At 46.9% G+C, this 18,021-nt stretch overlaps 1 long non-coding RNA gene across 1 annotated transcript; it reads right to left on the bottom strand.

Annotated features, from left to right (window-relative positions):
* Nucleotides 1–9,832: 9,832 nt before the first annotated feature.
* Nucleotides 9,833–18,012, bottom strand: LOC134476994 (uncharacterized). Its single transcript, XR_010048857.1, has 3 exons — nucleotides 17,500–18,012; nucleotides 16,081–16,197; nucleotides 9,833–15,778 (listed from the first exon to the last, which is right to left on the bottom strand). It is a non-coding gene; the product is annotated as an uncharacterized LOC134476994 (long non-coding RNA).
* Nucleotides 18,013–18,021: the final 9 nt, after the last annotated feature.

The following is an 18,021-nucleotide window of genomic DNA, read 5'->3' as shown; positions in this document are numbered from 1 at the left end:
CAGACCAAGTACTCAGAAACCTATTTACGTTAGATGTGAACAGACAGAATTTCTGATACATTAAAACATGTAAATCGTAATTTATATGTTGTGTTCAGAGAAACACATTTAAAACAAACCAAGAAGGTGGCCAGAGATCAAAGAGGAAGAAGGGGTCAAGGTCCCACTGCGCCCGGCACGTATGTGGCCCTCAAGACCCCAGGACCTCCCGGTGGCCCCGGCTCCTGCAGCTCCACAGCGCCTCCTCGTGGCGCAGCCGGGAGCCAGCTGTTCACGCCTGCTGCCTGGGGCGCTTTCTCCAACCGGAACAGCCTTCTGCGTAGAGGTTTTCCCTTCCCCCATTTACTTACTTAGTCATCAGCTTTTATATCGGAATGGGCTCGTGGAGTTTGGTTTTGTTCAATGGATTAAAATATGTTATTATCTGCCAAATTTTGTGCATACATTTATCAGTTATTTGACATTGGTCTGTTTCTGCTTTTTTAGTAATCTTGTGACTGTTTCATATAAAGCACTTCCTAGCCAAAGCAACCAGTAAAATGTACATCTCTGGGAAAAAAAGATGTTATTATCTGATTTTGATACTCTTGTTTCCCAAGATTTGGGCCATAGCAGACCCCCACGCTGGCCGCATGTCCTTTTGCCCTCTCGTGGTCCACAAGACGACCCAGCCTAAAACACACTTTGCCTTCTTCCATCCTGGATCCAGCCATTTTTCCAGACAACTCCTGTGTGAGAACAACATTAGGAAGGCAAAGCTTGGGGACTTCACAGGTGTCATCACATCCAGGACCCCTGGCGTGCTTACTCTCTCTCATCACAGTGAGACTTTGAGGTGGACATTTTTTTTTATATGTGTGCCAGGAATCAAACTCAGGACCTTGCGCTTGCCAGGCAGGCACTTAGGCCACTGAGCTGTATCCCAGCCTCCAAGGTGGACATTATCAAACCTAAAGTTCATAAAGAAATACTCAGTACATTTGGTACCTGGTAAGGCCAAATCCATAAAACCAAGAGCAAAACAAGTCTGTTATTTAAGGTTTACCAGAAACGTGGTTTAATAGCTTAGGATGCTCTAACTTTACCAGCCTGGACCAAAACAGTTCCGCCAGAAATCCATTTCCCGAGCTTGGGCAGACTCCTTTTTTGCCACCAGATTAGGTTTGAATCTTTTGCTGCTGACTTGCTGGAACAGGCTGGCCCAGGAAGCAAAGCTCTGGTGGCAGCAAGATTAGCTCCCTGAGACAGGAAGAGACCAGGAGGCCACAGCAAGCCCAGGCAGGCTGCTGCGATGCAGTCTTAAGGACCAGTCCTGGAAGAACAGATTGAACTCTTGCTCCCAAAGATAAGATCACTGTTTTGAAGGAAATGCCACAACTTTAAGAAATCAAAGCCTCTATTAACCGCTCCTTCATTCCCGTCACCTTGCTGAATGTCTCCTGTATGCGGGATACCACTGTGGATGCCGGGAACGCGGAAAATACCCCTGAGCTAGCTCTGTTCCTCAAGCAACGGCAGTCCAATAGGATTAGGCAGGTGATTAAACAGGCACAGGACATTGGTGGAAGGTGACGGCAGCTGTTCATTTCCTGGGAAGAAATAATGCCTGAAGGTATGAATTAAGCTGGGGAAAGTCCACAGAACACCACCAAGACTGCATTTGCAGGAAGAAATAAATCATGACTTCTGCCTCTAAGGTGTAGTCTGAGCTGAACTACAATTCTTTTGATGCAAGCAACTAAAAATTCAGACACCATGTTAAAAATAAAAATCTCCTAACAGCATTAGATGACTAAAAAGAATTTCAAGGATGAGATCCAGGATTTGACAGGAATCCAGAGAATGAACCCCCTCAGGTTCTGAACTGCTTTTTTTAGGGGGTGTCTGCTGATCTTTGACAAGAGGCTGAGCAGTGGCCTCAGGGATGGGAGGGTTGGCCAGGGTGGGGACATGGTGGACATCCTTGTCCTTGCAGCTGGGGCCTGTCAGGCTGTCCCTGAAGACCTGAAAACCTGAGGTGACCGTGACATCAGCTGCAGCCTGCGTTCAGATCATCTAGATTGTCCAGGAGATCTTAACGAGGCCCTGTTGAGATAATTTGGATTGTTCTTGTGCCTAAGCCTCTTGCAGAAACATGAAATCATCTCTGAAAGTAGCATCATGTCTACATAAATAATTGCAAAACTATAGCTATCAATCCAAAATCAAATATAACCCACTACAAGGAGGTAAGGCCAAGTACATGAGAATTTATTTTGCTGTTTGGACAACGAACAACAGATACTAGGAATAGACTTGCAGATACTCCAGATAATTAGTGGGGACAAACTGTAATATAATTATGCCTTGTATGCGCAGAGAAATAAATGTCAGATTTAAATTGCCAGCAAGAGTCAAAATCTCCTTTATTTTATTTATTTATTTATTTTTGGTTGAACTCACAACCTCATGCTTGCCCCAGGCAGGCACTTATGCCATTGAGCTAAATTCTTATCCCCTTTATTTATTATTATTATTATTATTATTATTATTTCATCTTTTTGTGACAGGGTCTCATATTGTAGTTCCAGGTACGTGGGAGGATGAGGCAGGATGATGGCTTGAGACCAGGACTTTAAGATCTATGGGGGCAATATAACAGGACTCCTGAATCAAAGATTCTGTTTGAGACTCCTAGCACATGCTCACGCTGAGATTCTGCTTGTAGAAAGGCTGTAGCCAGCAGTGACTCACTGGACAGCGAAAAAGTTGCTGTGCAGTTGTAGTGATAGAACTTGCTGGAAACCTGCCCTTCATAGTGCTTGGGAGGCTGCTTATAGGGAAAGATGTCTCTAGACACGCTGCTACACCGTGGCTGGGGCAGGAGAGCTGGCGTGTGGCTGGCACTGGTTGCTGAAGGAGTGGCTGTCACTGTAACACGTGGTGCAGGAAAAGTGGGAGCCTGCCAGGTACCCTGCAACTTGGGCACAAAAACCTCTCCTGCAGTGTCTCTCCAGCATTCTTCCTGAGAAAGCTTCGGTATCAGCAAGCATGCAAAAAAAAAAAAAAAAAATGCAGACAAAAGATGCATTTTCATAGAATGGTCTACAAGGGAAGATTTGGAGCATAGAAGCAATAAACAGGAAAACAGCACAAGAAACAAGAAGGAAATACAATTGGAAAAGAAAGTAACTAAAATTAAGAACTCGATAGATGGGTATCACAGTAGATTAGACAAAGCTAAAGAGAGAGTTAAGGAACGGACAATGCATCTGAAGGATGGAATGAACACAGGATAGGGTGAGAGATATTAATGATACAGTGGAAGGTTCTAAATCTGCACTAATGTGGTAGCCAATAGTTGCATGTGGGTATTTAAACTTTAATCACAGTTAAATAAAAATTTAACATTCAGTTTATTGATCAGTAGCTGCATTTCAAATGCTAGAACCCCCACACAGATGTGGGGCATTTCCGTTGCTGCAGCAGTCTCTATTGGTACTGGTCTAGATGTTCATTTCATTAGAGTCTCATAAATAATGGAGATGTTGGGCATGATGGCACATGCCTGTAACCCCAGCGCTCAGGAAGCTGAGGCAGGAGGATTCCTGTAATTTGAAGGCCAGCCTAAACTACACAGAGAGACCCTATCTCCAAAACAATGAATAAAAGAATAAATAAGAAAGTAGAACAGAACCAATGCTGGACGGTTTTTCTAAAAACATTTCCTGCCCCCTCCTTGGGTCCTGTGTACGCTAACAAAGTACTGTATCACTCAGCTGTACCCCTAGCTCCATGTGACAGTCAATCCTGATTGTCAGTGGAGAGCTGAGAGATTATAAAGCACACTTCTGGGTGTGCTTGGTGGGTCACGTGTGTGACCTTGGGGACTATGCCTGCTCCCGAGGCCTCTTCCTCCCTGGACCTGTGCTCCACTTGTGGGCTTCTCTTCCTGGGGTAAAGAGCTTTCATCTGTCGTGCCCTTCTGTTGGGATGTTTCTGCCTAGGAGCCGGCAGCCATATACTGACTCCTGAAACTGTGAACTAAAATTAAAACATCCCTGCCTAAACTGCAGCTGTCAGGTATTTTATCTCATCAGCGGGAAAGCTAACAATATATTTTAGATCTTCCTAAACTGACACCTATGGTTGGTGTGACTCCATCTTAACAGATTTCTATTTCCGTTTCTGAGACAAGGTCATGATCCATAGTCCAGGGCAGCCTTGAACTTGCTACATGGACCAGGCTGGCCTCGAGCTCACAATCCTTCTGCCTTGGCCTCCTGAATGCTAGTACTTCAGACAGCTAAGTTAGATAGAAATTAATATCTAGTCAGAGAGAGTGCTCTAACCCTGACCCTCAGCACAAAAATAAAGACAGCAGAATTGTGGCTGGAGGTGCAGCTGAAGATCAAGACACAACGGCCGGGCCGCAGCCTCCCCGAGGGATAGACGGTAACTTGGGATTATACCAAAACTAGCACCGCTCGGTCCAGTAAGTCCAGCAGCCTCAGTGCTCAGTGACCAGGGCATTTAGACCCGCCTTCCCCAAATGCCTTTCTTCCCATGAACCTTGTGTGTGACTTGAATCAATGTTAGCTAACTGTTATATCTGTAACCCTATAGGTTGATTATAGGTCGATTGAAGTTAATGTGGGTAATCCCCTCCCATCCCATCTCCTTCCCTCCCTCCTCCTCTATTTTATTTTATTTATTGGTACCGGGGATCAAAGTCAGGACCTTGCACTTGCAAGGCAGGCACTTATGCCACTGAGCTAAATCCTTAGCCCCTTTATTTATTATTATTATTATTTCATCTTTTTGTGACAGGGTCTCATTATGCAGTTCAGGCTGGCCTTGATCTCACTTTGTAGCCCAGGCTGGTCTTGAACTCAAGCAATCTGCCTGCCTCAGCCTCCCAAATGCTGGGATTACAGGTGTGTACCACCACACCCAGCTCCTCCCTCTTCCTTTAAGTCCCCTTTCCCATTTTTATTCTTGTTGATATTATTAATCTCATCTCATGTTTATGACGGGTGAGAGCACTATACACGATGTAAATTTATTCTACTTCTTTCCCCGCCTCTCCCCAACATTCTCTTGGACCCCTTCCCATGGGCAGGATCTCCATCCCTGTGTCTCTTTCTATCCGTGCTGTATTGCTCTCTATTTGTACTTGCCTTTACTCAAATGAGAGATTCTAATGGTATTAAAGTGTGTGTATCTGATTTATTTCACTGAACAATATATTTTCCAGGTGCATACATTTTCCTACAAGTGTCTCAGATGTGTCCCTCTTTATAGCCGAGTAATATTCCAGTATGTATAGGTATTACATCTTGCTCAGCTGTTTATCAATGGGTATACAGGGGGCTTCCAGGATTCAGCTAAATTGTGCTGCTATAAACATGGGTTTGCATGTATCACTGTCATATGATACCTTGAGCTCTTTGGGGAAGATACCTAGGATGGAGATACCTGGGTCATAAGAGATTTCCAGTTTAGTTCTTTGGGGAACCTCTGTACTGGTTTGTGCTACATTTTTAAAAAGATCGATACATTGTCTACATGAAAATTAAAGAGTTTCAGTTCCTGAAAAGACATGAGGTCAGACACACATCAAGAAAAGATATTTGCAATACATAAAACTGAAAAGGGCTTATTTCTAGAAAATTGAAAGAATTTCTACACATCAACAGGAAAAGCACAAAAAACAATAAAGATTGGCAGGAGATAAAGCATAGCAAAAGCAGAAGCCTAGTGAGTTCAATGCCTGGTACAAGAAAAAAAGAAAGAAAGAAAAAAAGAAAGAAAGAAAGAAAGACAAAAAGAAAAATAAGGAAAAAAAGAAGATGCCCAAAACAGAAATCTAGATGGTTAATAAATACAAAATGATACTCAGCCTCATTAGAGAATTGACAAGATCAATGAAATATCACTATCCACTCACCAGAAAGGGTAAAATTTTTAAATCGGACAATCCCAGAATCTAAAGCAACTAAAACTTTCATGTGTCCCTGGTGGGGTAAATTGGAGTAATCCCTTAGGCACGCAGAAAGCCCTGTCTTTGCAGTTAAAGATATGCATGCCCGGTACCCTAGCAAGTCTACTTCTAACCCCCGAGTGCGCTCATATCGATGCAGAGAGATGATGCAAATGCAGGAGTTCTGAAATACCTTGCAACTGGAAAAGCTCAAGATTCAAAGGAAACCAAATACCCATCAACCACAGCACAGACAGCCGGCGGTGTATCCTGTAAGAAACCCTAGGCGGTAGAGATAAGATACACTGCACACAGCTAGGACTTGACCCGGCTCAAGTATCAACCAGAGCCAGGCGAGCAGCCTGAGAAAGGAAGGGAAGAAGCCCAGGGAGAGACACCGGGTTTCCAGCCCACACCTGTGGGCCTGTTTGCTTCTTCAGCCTCCGGCCTCCTCTTCTGGCCTGCAGGGAGGGCTGGTGCTTCTTGCCCAGTCTGTCCTCTGCTCTGCTCCTTCCTCTTTAATCCGCCTCCCCCCAGCTCCTTGATAGGGCCCTGTACTCTCGCGTGCTCAGCCTCTCCTGTGCCTTGACAGGCTGTCACTTAGCCGCAGTCTTGCTCTTTCCCAGGTTTCATCTCCCACCTGCGGGTGAGCGCTACTCCACAACTCCAGCTTCTCCTGGTGGCTGTGATGGCCACACAAGGTCATACCCAGAGCGCCAGTAAAGGGAAGAAGAAGGCTGAGCGCTTGCTGCCCAGCAGGGTCTGCAGGAGTAAGGCGCTCACAGGGCTGCAATGGAGTTTCCTAACTGCTAGTGCTCACCGCTCGACAGGTATGATGTGCGGGCGGAAGGACGTTCCTGCAGGGCAGGGCAGGGCAGGCTGCACAATCCCCTCGTCCTGACCTACCACCCCTCAGGGCCAGTTCCCGCTGGCCTCTCTCCTGAAGCCGGGCCCCAGGCAATGCCTGCGCACAGTCTTTGCCGGCCTACGTTCAGAAGAGCCTGGAGGTTTGCAAAGGCGTCCGGACTGCCTTTCCTGTGTGATGCATTCAGTCTCTTTTATAGACTGTTGCTATAGCTGCCTTTCTCCTGCTCTCACGCGAGTCTTTCCTTGGGCTGGAACCCAGGCCCAGAGCATGTCAGGCAGGCTCTGCCACAGACACTCAGCCCCGGTGCCCTTTGGTGTTGGTACTGCTTTCTTAGTGCTTTCTGATCAAGGTGCCCCTCACTTTTTGAAGCTCAGTGACAGTGCCATCCTCTTGGCTCTCCAATCTGACCATGTGCTCTGCAGTGACGGTTTCCAGTCTTTATTATCATGTTTGTGTCATAGCTCTATAGGTTTCTCAGTTTAATAGAAAGTTCCAAAAAAAATAAATAAATAAAATAAAGTTCTTTAGTGACATTCCTGTCCGCCATCTCCAATGTGCGGACTCCACAGAATCCTCAAGTGTGTGAAGAAATGAATAAAGAGGGCCTGGGATTTAGCTCAGTGGCATAAGCACCTGCCAAGCAGGCAGTCGTGAGTTCGATCCCTGGTACCAATAAAAATGAAAAAGACAAAAAAAAAAAAAAAAAAAGAAATTGATAGGATTGTCTTCAAAGGATGAAAGATGCTTCCAAAAGTTGAGTATAAGACAAAAGAGGCCTTTATTCTGGGAACACGAGGAGGGGAGACTGGCGTACTGGCCGCTGGAATCCGGCGATCTCCCTCGGACACGTGGCATGGGGGAATCTAAATAGCCTAAGCTTAGGGCAGTGCCCTAAGGCCATTAGAGATGTATAGGTATTTCATTGGCGCACAGGTTCTTAGGGATGGGGTTATAGGGTTACAGTCAAGTCTATAGGGGGCGGGGAGGGGGGGAGGCAGGAGTTTTCTAACTTGGCTGCAGCCTTTCCTGGTTACAGTGTCCGGTCTGGGCTAGCAACTCTTTCAGAAATAAATAAAGAACTGACCATTCTGTTGGTGACCCCCGTTCCATTCCCCATTGCTGAGCAACTGCCACCCCCACTGAGACAGCACCTGCTGCCTCTGGTCCCTTTCTTCTCGTTCCCTCCCATTCACCTGGCCCTGTCACCCTTCTGCAATCCAGAGCACCAGAGGCAGGGTTAGGCACCCCAGCCCAGGCTGCAGTGCTGGAGTCCTCCAGTCAGCCCTTCAAGCCTGGCCTGACCTAAGGACCAGGCTGACCTAAAGACCTAGGGTCTTCACACGCTGAGCTTGCCCATCTCCTTCTGCATTTAAGAGACTTGTGGGAATTCTCTCTTAGTTTTTCTTTCCTTTCTCTGAGCAGAAGGCACAATCTGGAGAGAACAAAGCACATTAGCTAACTTTCTTTTTTTTTTTTTTTTTTGTCTTTTTCCTTTTTATCGGTACCGGGGATCGAACTCACGACTGCCTGCTTGCAAGGCAGGCACTTATGCCTGCTGAGCTAAATCCCAGCCCCAGACATTAGCTAACTTTCCATCACCCTCTAGTGAACGTCAGAGAAAATGAGCATGTAAAGAGAACGTATCATCCTGGCTTCTGGTTCTGAAGGTCCCAGTCCATGGTCTAGTGATCCCACTGCTGTGAGCTCTGTCCAGGTGGCATATCATGGTGAGAGTGCATGTCAGAGCCAGCTTCTCACCTTATGAGCCAGCAAGAAAAGCTAGAGAGGGAGAGGAACAGGCTGGGACCCCAGAATCACTTCCGGAGCAACCCCCACTGACCTTGGCACTTCCGCTAAGGCCTCCACTGGTGGTTTGGTAGTGTCTCCCTGGGACCAGCCTTTAACACGGGGTTCTTGGGGGGGGCATTCATTATCCAAATGATGGCACCAAGGTCATCGTGGTCTTGGAGAGCCTGTGTGTGGGGTGGGGCAGTGTCCTTAGCTGAGACCAGTGTTCCAGGGGCTTTTCCAGCTCTGCAGTTCTCTTCCTCTTCCATCTTCCACCAGAGCCATGAGAGAAAGGCTGACTAGAGAACGCTGTTGGAGCTCAGTAGGGGGAGCTCCTGCTGGTGATAGCCAGGCCAGTGATGGCTGATAGGATGGCAGCCCTGGGAGCGCAAGAGGAGGAAAGATTCCTGTTCTTGGGGTGGACAGAAGGCCCTCTGGAGCTCCTTGCAAAGCCCTCTGCACCCTCTCACCACTTTGGTCAAGGTCTGGCACCGCCCTCCCTGTCAGCCATCAGGGATCTGTGGGCCCTGAGCCTCTGCCTCCTTGGGCACCCTTCCTTCCAAAGCCAGGGGACCTAGGCCTCTGGGGCCTGCGTCCCAGCCCTGTCACTGAGAATTCTCCCACTCCTTCCTGCCCTCAGGGTCTTCTCACAGGCTCCACTGGAGTTACCCCATTGAAGCCCCTGTACCACTGATTCTCCTTCAGTACAAACCTGAAATTCTCCTTTCAATTCAACAGATGTTCCTTGAGCTCCCAAGAAAGTGTTGTTCTGGGCCTTCAAGAACCTTTTAGCTTTGTAGGGAAAGTAAGACATTTCCACCAAAACCAAAGGGTAGAATGGGGGAGGTATTTCAACATGTAGAGCTCAAAGCTGCCAGGGGAGGAGAGCCCCTGCAGAGTCGGGGGCCAGGGAAGCCCGGGCTGGGGGGCTTCTTGGAGGAAGCCTTGAGCTGGGCTCGAAGGATGGCAAGTGCTGCAGGAAGCTGGGCTGGTAGGGGACAGGGACAGAGAGAAGGCACCCTGGGAACCAGGACTCAGCATGGCGCCAGCACAAGGTGGAAGAGAGGGAGTTGGCAGGTCCTCAAGCATCGTCATGTTGAGCTCAGAAGCTAGAGCCTCTGTGGATGTGTCCTGGGTTGTGTGTGCATGTGTGTGTGTGCGCGTGTGTGCACCAGGGACTGAACTCAAAGTCTTCACACTGAGCTAAGTCCCCAGGGTTTTTAAATCTTTTATTTTGAGACAGGGTCTAACCAAGTTGCTCTGGCTGAGCTTGAGCTTGAAAGCATCCTGTCTCAGCCTCCTAGAGTGGTTGGATTATGGGTGGGCACTGGTAAAGAGTTTTGAGTCCAGAAATGCCACACCGTAGCCTGGTCATCATTCTAACCCCAGGCAGGCTCCAAATCTAAAACCACAGCATCTTTGGAACCCACCCGAAGGCTCCTGCCCCTAGGGGCACCCACAGTCTCTCTGCAGCCACTCTCTCTCCTGCCTGTTGTTAGGCAGTGGTTCCCTAACCAGCTCTTCAGGATCCACACTCCCTCCACGGGGCCAGTGTTTCTCTCCAGCAGCAGACTTGGTCTTTGTCAAAGTGCAGATCCAATCCTGCTGATTTCCTGCTTTGAGTCTTTTGAGAATTTCTTGCTGCCCTGGGACAAAGCCTAATTCCTTCCCTCCCGTGCACCTGACCTCCTGGTTCCTGCCTCCACACCAAGCCGTCTCTATTTTGCCGCAGTCCCTTTCATAGAAATGCTCCCTCCACCTGCCCCCCATGCCAGTGCCCAGTCTGCCACCAAGGGCTTCTCCGACCCCTTCCCCATCCTCGGGCTTCTTGGGCTTCCCAAGTGTCCCACTGGAGAGCTGTGTCACTGTGTCACGGGCTGTAATGGCCTGCTCATCCATTCTTCCCTGTGGTCAGGTTTTGTGTTGTTGTTGCTTTGTTTTCATTTTTGTTTTGGGCTTTTTTTTCTTGCTATTTTCTTGTACCATCTCTGTTCTCACAGACCAGGTACTTGGGTTACAACAAATATGTCTTCAAATGGATGAAGGAAAGCCGGCCATGGTGGTGTATGCTTGTAATCCCAGCACTCAGGGACAGAGGCTGGAAGGTCGCTGAGTTCGAGGCCAGCCTGAGCTACATAGTGAGACCCTGTCTCAAAACAAAACAAAACAAAGCAAAACAATGAATGAATACCCCCCTTCTCCGTTGACTAGCTGGCTTCTCCTGCCCACACTGCCCTATGCCCTATTTGCTCCTCTTTCTCCTCTGATCTTCTTCCTATTGTTTTTCTGTCCCTAGTTCTGCCCAAAGAGGAGACAGTGTTGTGGTCAAAAGCGCCACACAGGATTGTTTACAGAGCCTGGAGTAAAATGCACCCAACTGTTAACAGTATGGAGAAGTAGGACAAAATATGACATTTCACTTTTGCCAATTTTTTTGGCATTTGCCAAATTCACTCTATTTTGTAATGAGAACTACTATTTACTTATTTCTTTATTGGCAGAACTGAAGACTGAACCAGGCCTTTGTGTGGGCCAGGCAAGCGCTCTACCATGAGCTATACCACCAGCAGCTGTGGGTTTATTCTTTTTTTTCTTTTTTGGACTTTGCACTGCTCATCTAATGGGTTTATTCTTTTTTTTTTTTTTTTTTTTTTTTTTTTTTTTTTTTTTAACGTTTATTGGTACTGGGGATTGAACTCAGGCTTGCAAGGCAGGCGCTTATGCCGCTGAGCTAAATCCCCAGCCCCTAATGGGTTTATACTTTAGTGACAGCCTCAGGCACACTCACAAAGCCTAGTTTAAGTCAGAAAAACCGGAAAATGTGAGCAGTAAATTAAGATCTGTTGAAAAGAACTCAGAAAAAGAAACATATAAAATCTCTCTGGAAGGACAGATGAGAAATGAAGATAGCCATTCGCTTCTGTGGGATTTGTACGCTACCTCCGTTTGGGTTTGGGTTGCATGAATGTGCTCCCTGTGCAAAATTAAATAATAACTAAAGTGTGACTGAGGGAGGGTGGAGCTGTAGCTCTAGCCTGGAGAGATCAGCGGCCCCTTCCCAGGGCTGGTGCAGGAGTGGGTGTCATTCCTGAAACCCTGAGGTACGGGGAGGGAAGCCCTGGTCCTTGGCTGCTAGACCCCCACCCTGCTCCCTCCTCACCCTTTCCTGTCCCCCAGATGAAGCCATCATGGCCAGCCTCTCGCTGTGGGGTTGCCCAGCTTGGCTCTCCGCCTGCTGGAGCACAGCTTAGTCCACGCGTCCAAGATCTGGGCCTTTCAAGGCAGCCAGGCAGCTCTTTTTGTTTTCTTGGGCTCCCAGCTGGTCAGCCAGCTCCACACGCTGGAGAAATTTTAGGATCAGCACTCGTTTTCCCCATAGTAGACCTATTCTGCTTTGTGGTGACGTCCTTATAACTGCTCTGGGAAAAACTGCACTGGGCCCAGTCTCAAACCACACTCCTGGCACTGAGAGCTGCAATCAATGTGGCATCTCTGGGTTGTAATTATGCAAGAAGTCAAAACCTCCTGCAGCGAACTAGATACAGTGAGGTCCCTAGGCTGGCGGGACCTTTGGGCTGAGTCCCTGGAGAGGACCGTTATCATCACGACCTTTGAGCTTTGTGTGCAGCTGGAGAGGAGCTTAGCTTTCTGGTTTGCTCCTTCGGGTCAGCCTGCTCTTCTCTACAGACTCTGGCTTCTTTCCTTTCCTTTCTTTTCTTTTTGAGTATTTCTTGGGTGCTGATGAGAGGGGTGAAGCAGCAGTAGGTACTTTCTCTGTTGCCAGTTAGAGCTGCCAGGTTATACAAAGAAAAATATAGGAGACCCAATTACATAAAATTTCATGTAATACATCTTTCTTTCTTTTTCTTATCTTCTTCTTTGTCTTCCTGTTTTTGGTGGTGGAGATTGAGCCCAGAGCCTCTGTGCTGAGCTATGTCCCCAATCCTTTATTTTGTTAATTTTGAGATAGGGTCTCACTCTGTTGCTCAGGCTGGGCTGGAACCTTCAGCCTTCCCCGCTCAGTGCTCAGAAGGCCGGGATTCTGGCGTGCACCAAATGAATCGCATTTTGGTATAATCACGTCCTGTACAATGTTTAGGATATACATTAAAGTTATGTATTCTTTTAACACAAATGTATCACAGGTAATATTCATAACACATTTACATTAAAATTACTCATTGTTTTAGCATCATGATGCTTAATGTAGTATTTGAATATTCTTACATAGTAAAATGTTCCTTGCTTACCTGTAATTCAGATCCCACTGACCTATATTTTGCTGGCCTTCCAGCCTGATCAGGATGACAGAAGTGGCCCACCTGGCTCCGTGAGGGAAATGAGAGGTCCTTTTCCTTGCTCTCCAGGCTGGTCTCACTTCTCTAAAGAGTTTTCCACCCTTGGCTTCCAGATCACAGCCCACATGGGGCCGAGGCCGGAGCTTGCCCGCTGGGTCACTCACGGTCACAGTCAGGCACTTGCCCCTGCATTCTGCTTCCCAGCCCTACTCTGGCTGTCACCTCTGACTGATGCAGCCCAGATTTGACCTGTCCTCTTCCTGCCAGGTAGAGGCAGGATTCAGCTCAGCCAGGAATTTATTTTTTAATGCTATCATCCTGGAGGCCCTGTTTCTATAACATCAGCCTCTGTCGTGGAGCCCATGTTGCCAGCAGTCACTGTGACTGCTGTGGGAGGAAAAGTCAGGATGCTGTCACCTTGTTTCTGCAAGCTCCATCTGTCTGCTGGAGATGGGAGCTTGGGGGTCACTCAAGGGGCCATCCCACCAGCTGCAAGGATGCCTGGGGCTGAGTGACATCCAACATTTATATTTGGGCTTAGGTCAGAGGACAAAAAGTAGCAAAAGCAGTGAATGTCTGTGAGGATCACAGATAGACCGCGCTAGAACAATGGACCTTTACTGTCCAGTGGTTCTCTGGGCTGCAAGTCTAAAGTCCAGGCACTGGCAGGGCTATTCCTTCCCTCTCCTGAATTCTGGGGCATTGCCGGCCATTTTAAAGCCTTCCTGGTCACTCTGGCGATCTGTGGTCACTCGGTGGCCTCACTATGTCCTGTGGGCCACACTGGCTGCTAGGAGAAAGAAACGAGAAAGGTCAGGGAAGTATTTAGATCCCCACAGGCCTCAGTAACTGTGACAACAGTTGAGGCTTTGCTAGGGTGCAAATGACCGTCTTGTTGCAGGTGTGGCACGTTGATGGCTTTGCCATATCTCCTTTTTGGGCACTGGCACAGAACAGGGGTGAGGGCAGAGGCTTGGCCAGGAGGTGGAGGGGAGCAGGCACCAGGCAGGGAGTGGGCAAGGTCAGGCAGGAGGCTGAGAGATGGCGCTGCAGCCAAGAGCGCCTCGAGTCCAGAGATGCCCTGGGCATTGTTTTTGGAAACAGGCAGGTTTTGTTGGCTGAGTTCCTTTTACCTTTGGGGTTTGGGGCAGTGTGGTTCCCCGGAGGGAGCTGGGAGTTGCACTCCAGGGCATGTGGCCCAGCCACCCCAAAGTCACCTGAGCTGCCCTCCCTGGCCGGGCCTCTGCAGAGGCCACACACTCAGAGACTGCCTGCATCTCCAGTGTTTCCTTCAACAGAGAGGGGTTTTGAGGGGCATTTTTGTAAACTTCAAAAGTGTGTGCCCACCTGGGTCAGGGCAGTGTCTGTTGTGGTTCCTGGTCTTGCCTCCTGTCTGGCTTCGTGTGGTTTCTGTGATCGTCGTTACACTGCAAAGTTTGTTAGCATGCTAATTCTGAGCAAGCTTTCTCCCCTGCGCAGTCTCTATGCTATTTAGAGTTCCTGTTGAGAAGAGTCCTAGGCATTGCTACACCATTGTTCTGCTGTGTCTAGAGCAGTCTGTGGTCACTTGTTCCTGCCCTGGTTCCAAGGCTGTACCAAGCTACCGTTCCACCACTCAGTCTGCTTTTTATTCGTTTATTTAATTTTTTTCTACTTCCACCATTGACACATAGCATTTGGCTTTTAAAGGGCTATTTGCTACAAAGCTACTAGTCTTTTTTTAAAAAAAACTTTTAGTAGGCCTGGGGGTGTGGCTCAGTGGTAGAGCATTTGCTGAGCTTGCACAGGGTCTTGGGTTCCATCCCCAGCACCTCCTTGTCTCCCAAAAAGTTATTTGAAGGAGAAGTATAACGTATGCACCACCTATTTTTTTAATTTTTGTTTTTATTAGTACATGTTTGCAGTACATGTATCTAAGTTATCTTAATTTATTTACATCCATTTCCCTTCTCCTCCCATGCCCCTTCCTCCAGCTATTGGTCCCTTTCCCATTTGCAAAAGGTTCACCTCCCTGTTTCTTATTCTCTCTTTTATTTTGCTCATTTATTTATTCTTTGTGCTTCTTGTATAAGAGAAGCCATGCAATATTTAGACTTGTGTGTCTGATAATTTATTTCATTTAATATTACAGTCTCAAGGTACCCTGTGTACCATCTAAAAAGTTATGATCCTTTAGTAAAAGTTGGTGCTTTGGGGAAGCCACAGGGATTGGTCAGAGGAGGCTGAGTTGCAGGTGCTAGGTGGTCATTGAGGCCAGGTCCCCGGGGATCCCCATGTCCTGGGATTATGACTTCCCAAACACTGGAAATAACTTTTCTGATTCCACCAGACAGACCTTGCAGTCATCCATGTGCGACTGATGGGTGGCTCATCTCAGAGCCTAAATAACTTGTCATAGTTACCAAGCTACCAAATGGCAGGGTAGGAGCATGAACTCTGGTTCCTCAAACTGGACAGCTGTGCCTTCCTGCCACAGCCACGGCCCAAGAAAGCTCAGTGGAAACACTTGTGAGGGAGTGGGAGGGGGCACCGTTAAGATACGCTTCTGGCTGCAGGTGTAACTGGTGGAAGACCATGTTCTTAGCACACACAAGGCTCCAGGTTCAGTCCCAGCACCACACATGATGGAGAAACAGAAACAACTTTCCTAATACTTGCTCATGCATTATTTGACTTTGATTCAGTGCCCATGTATGATTTTGGTAATTTTGAAAGAATACAATATTAAAATTAATGCAAGAATCAATAAGTAAGCACACATATTTGAAGTCTAAAAGAAAATGAGAGACTGGAGGCTCAGCAAATCTGCTTCATTGCATAATGTTTCCTTTTGCAGTCTTCTGAAGGGGGCTGGGGCTGCCACTGTAAACCAATGGATTTTAAGAGTGTGGAGTTAGTTTTATTTTGTTCATTTTATTGTTTGTGGTACTGACGAGTAAACTCAGTGTCTTCACACTAAGCTATATCGCAGTGCCCCATCTTTTAAAAAATTTTAGACAGACTTAGCAAATTGCCCAGACTGAGCTTAAACTTGCAATTCTCCTGCCTCAGTTTCCCAGAGTACTGACATTATAGGTCTGTACCACCACGCCCTGCTGGCTATATCATTTTTAAACAAAATTCAGTTGTACGTTTTATACCAGTGTGTATGACAGCTTACTTACCACACACGCTCACACACACAGTGGGCTAGACTCCTTTAAGATGCTGACATCTGGCTGGGGATTTAGCTCAGTGGTGTAAGCGCCTGCCTGGCAAGCGCAAGGTCATGAGTTTGATTCCTGGTACAAAAAAAAAAAAAAGATGCTGAAACTTAGTGCTCATGGGGGTCTCAGTATCTGATCTCAGGGACAACTTAGTGCCTTGGGTAAACATTCTTATCCTGGACTAGCATTGCTGGACCTGTTGGAACATTTAGAAATAAGGCAATCTTTATTTTTTTCTCTTAGAAAAGCAGGTAAGCCAGGCACATGCTGTTACAGTCTGGGTCTTGATGTCCCCCAAAGCCTCATGTGGTCACAGGTGGGGTGACAGTGTTCTGATGAGCTGAGCAGAGGTGAGTTGCTTAATGGCGGGGGGGGGGGGGGAGCCAAAGAAAGCAGAAACAAACAAAATCAGATCAGTCATTTCAGTTATTTTCCTTGTAAGTCTAGAACATGAAGAAGGCAATAGAAAAATGGCTGATGGCTTAACATCAGGTTACCATAGGTCACCATTTGGTGATGGGACTTGGCAGAGGGAACCTCATTATCAGGCCAGTTGAAACTGGTCTGTCTGTGGGGTTGGGGGAGCTCAGGGGTAGAGGTTTGCACACAATGTGCAAACACTGGCTTCCATCCCCAGCACCAACAGAAATGGAAAAACAAAACGAAACAGAATATCAAGTACAGCAGTAAATCAAACAGAAACTGGCCTGTTTGGGAAACTTGGCTAATATTTCTCTAAACCTAATATCACCAGAGATGGGATAAACTGCCTAATTTCACCCCAGTCACGTGGAACTATGGCACGAGTGACTCCATTTTGGTTTTTAGCTTGGACTGTTGAGGTCCAGTGCATAAGCTAGGTCCAAAACAATGGATTCCTGTCCTTTTTACTTAATAAAAATGATAAAGGAATAAAATTTACATGGGAAAGAAAACCTACAGTCTATTCCTGGACCCATTAAAACATTTATGTTGCTAAAAATAATATAAATGGGCTGCTAATTGAAGTGGAAATACGTTGGGAGGATTAAAATGGGCAAATGGATATCATTTGTGTTTGAAAAGAAAAATTTTTCCTTTTCTTTTTTCCTTCTGAACTTCTCAGGTTCAGCGGTTGGAGCCTGCAAATTAACCTGACAAAAGCCAGATTAGCAAGAAGAAAACAGATTTAATCACTGACCTGTGGAATTCACAGGAAAATCTGGCTCAAACCGGAATTAGCATTTGGTGGTTCTATTGCCCAGTGTGAGTGGGGTACTAAGTCTGATCCTCAAATGTCATGCACTGCAAACGTGCTCTACTAAATAAAAAATAACATAAAAACTAGAAAGGAAAGAAAAGAAAAAAGAAAGAGACTGCTTCAGATTGGTCACTTACCTGAGGCTGCCTTGTGGCACTGGACTTTCCCTAGAGCCTTGGATTCAAACTACAAACCCAGGTCATGGTGCTTCTTATGCATGAAGTCCTGGGTTCAAACTCCAGCACCGATAAATCCAAATAATCCCAAATAAACAAACAAAACAGCATAAAAAGCATTGCATGATGGGAAGGGAAGAGGAAAACAAGTTGGCTATAGACTGGTGACAATGACATTCTGGAGCCCTACCAACAGGGAGGGTCTGTGTGTCACATCCCATGTCCTTCCTCCTCTTGTCCCCACACCACCCGACCGTGCCCAAACCTGCAAAGCAACGCGCATCAGTCAGAGCAGTGACTGACTGACAGACAGCGCTGCGGAAAATTCTGACCACCGCTCATGTCCACCCTACTTTCCAAGTGGTTAAATCAAGGATTCCCAGCCCTGATTGCAGGACACCCCTTTCATTATTCTCACAGCTATTGTGAAATTCTAAAAATAAAATCTCTTAATTTCCTGCACTTTTAAATGAGCACACACCT

This window comes from Cavia porcellus, unplaced genomic scaffold, assembly GCF_034190915.1.
Source record: "Cavia porcellus strain 051 isolate PalLab524CR breed Dunkin Hartley unplaced genomic scaffold, mCavPor4.1 scaffold_7, whole genome shotgun sequence".
Classification (NCBI taxonomy): domain Eukaryota; kingdom Metazoa; phylum Chordata; class Mammalia; order Rodentia; family Caviidae; genus Cavia; species Cavia porcellus.
The sequence above is the reverse complement of the archived record's forward strand: the minus strand, read 5'-3'. Positions and strand labels throughout refer to the sequence as shown.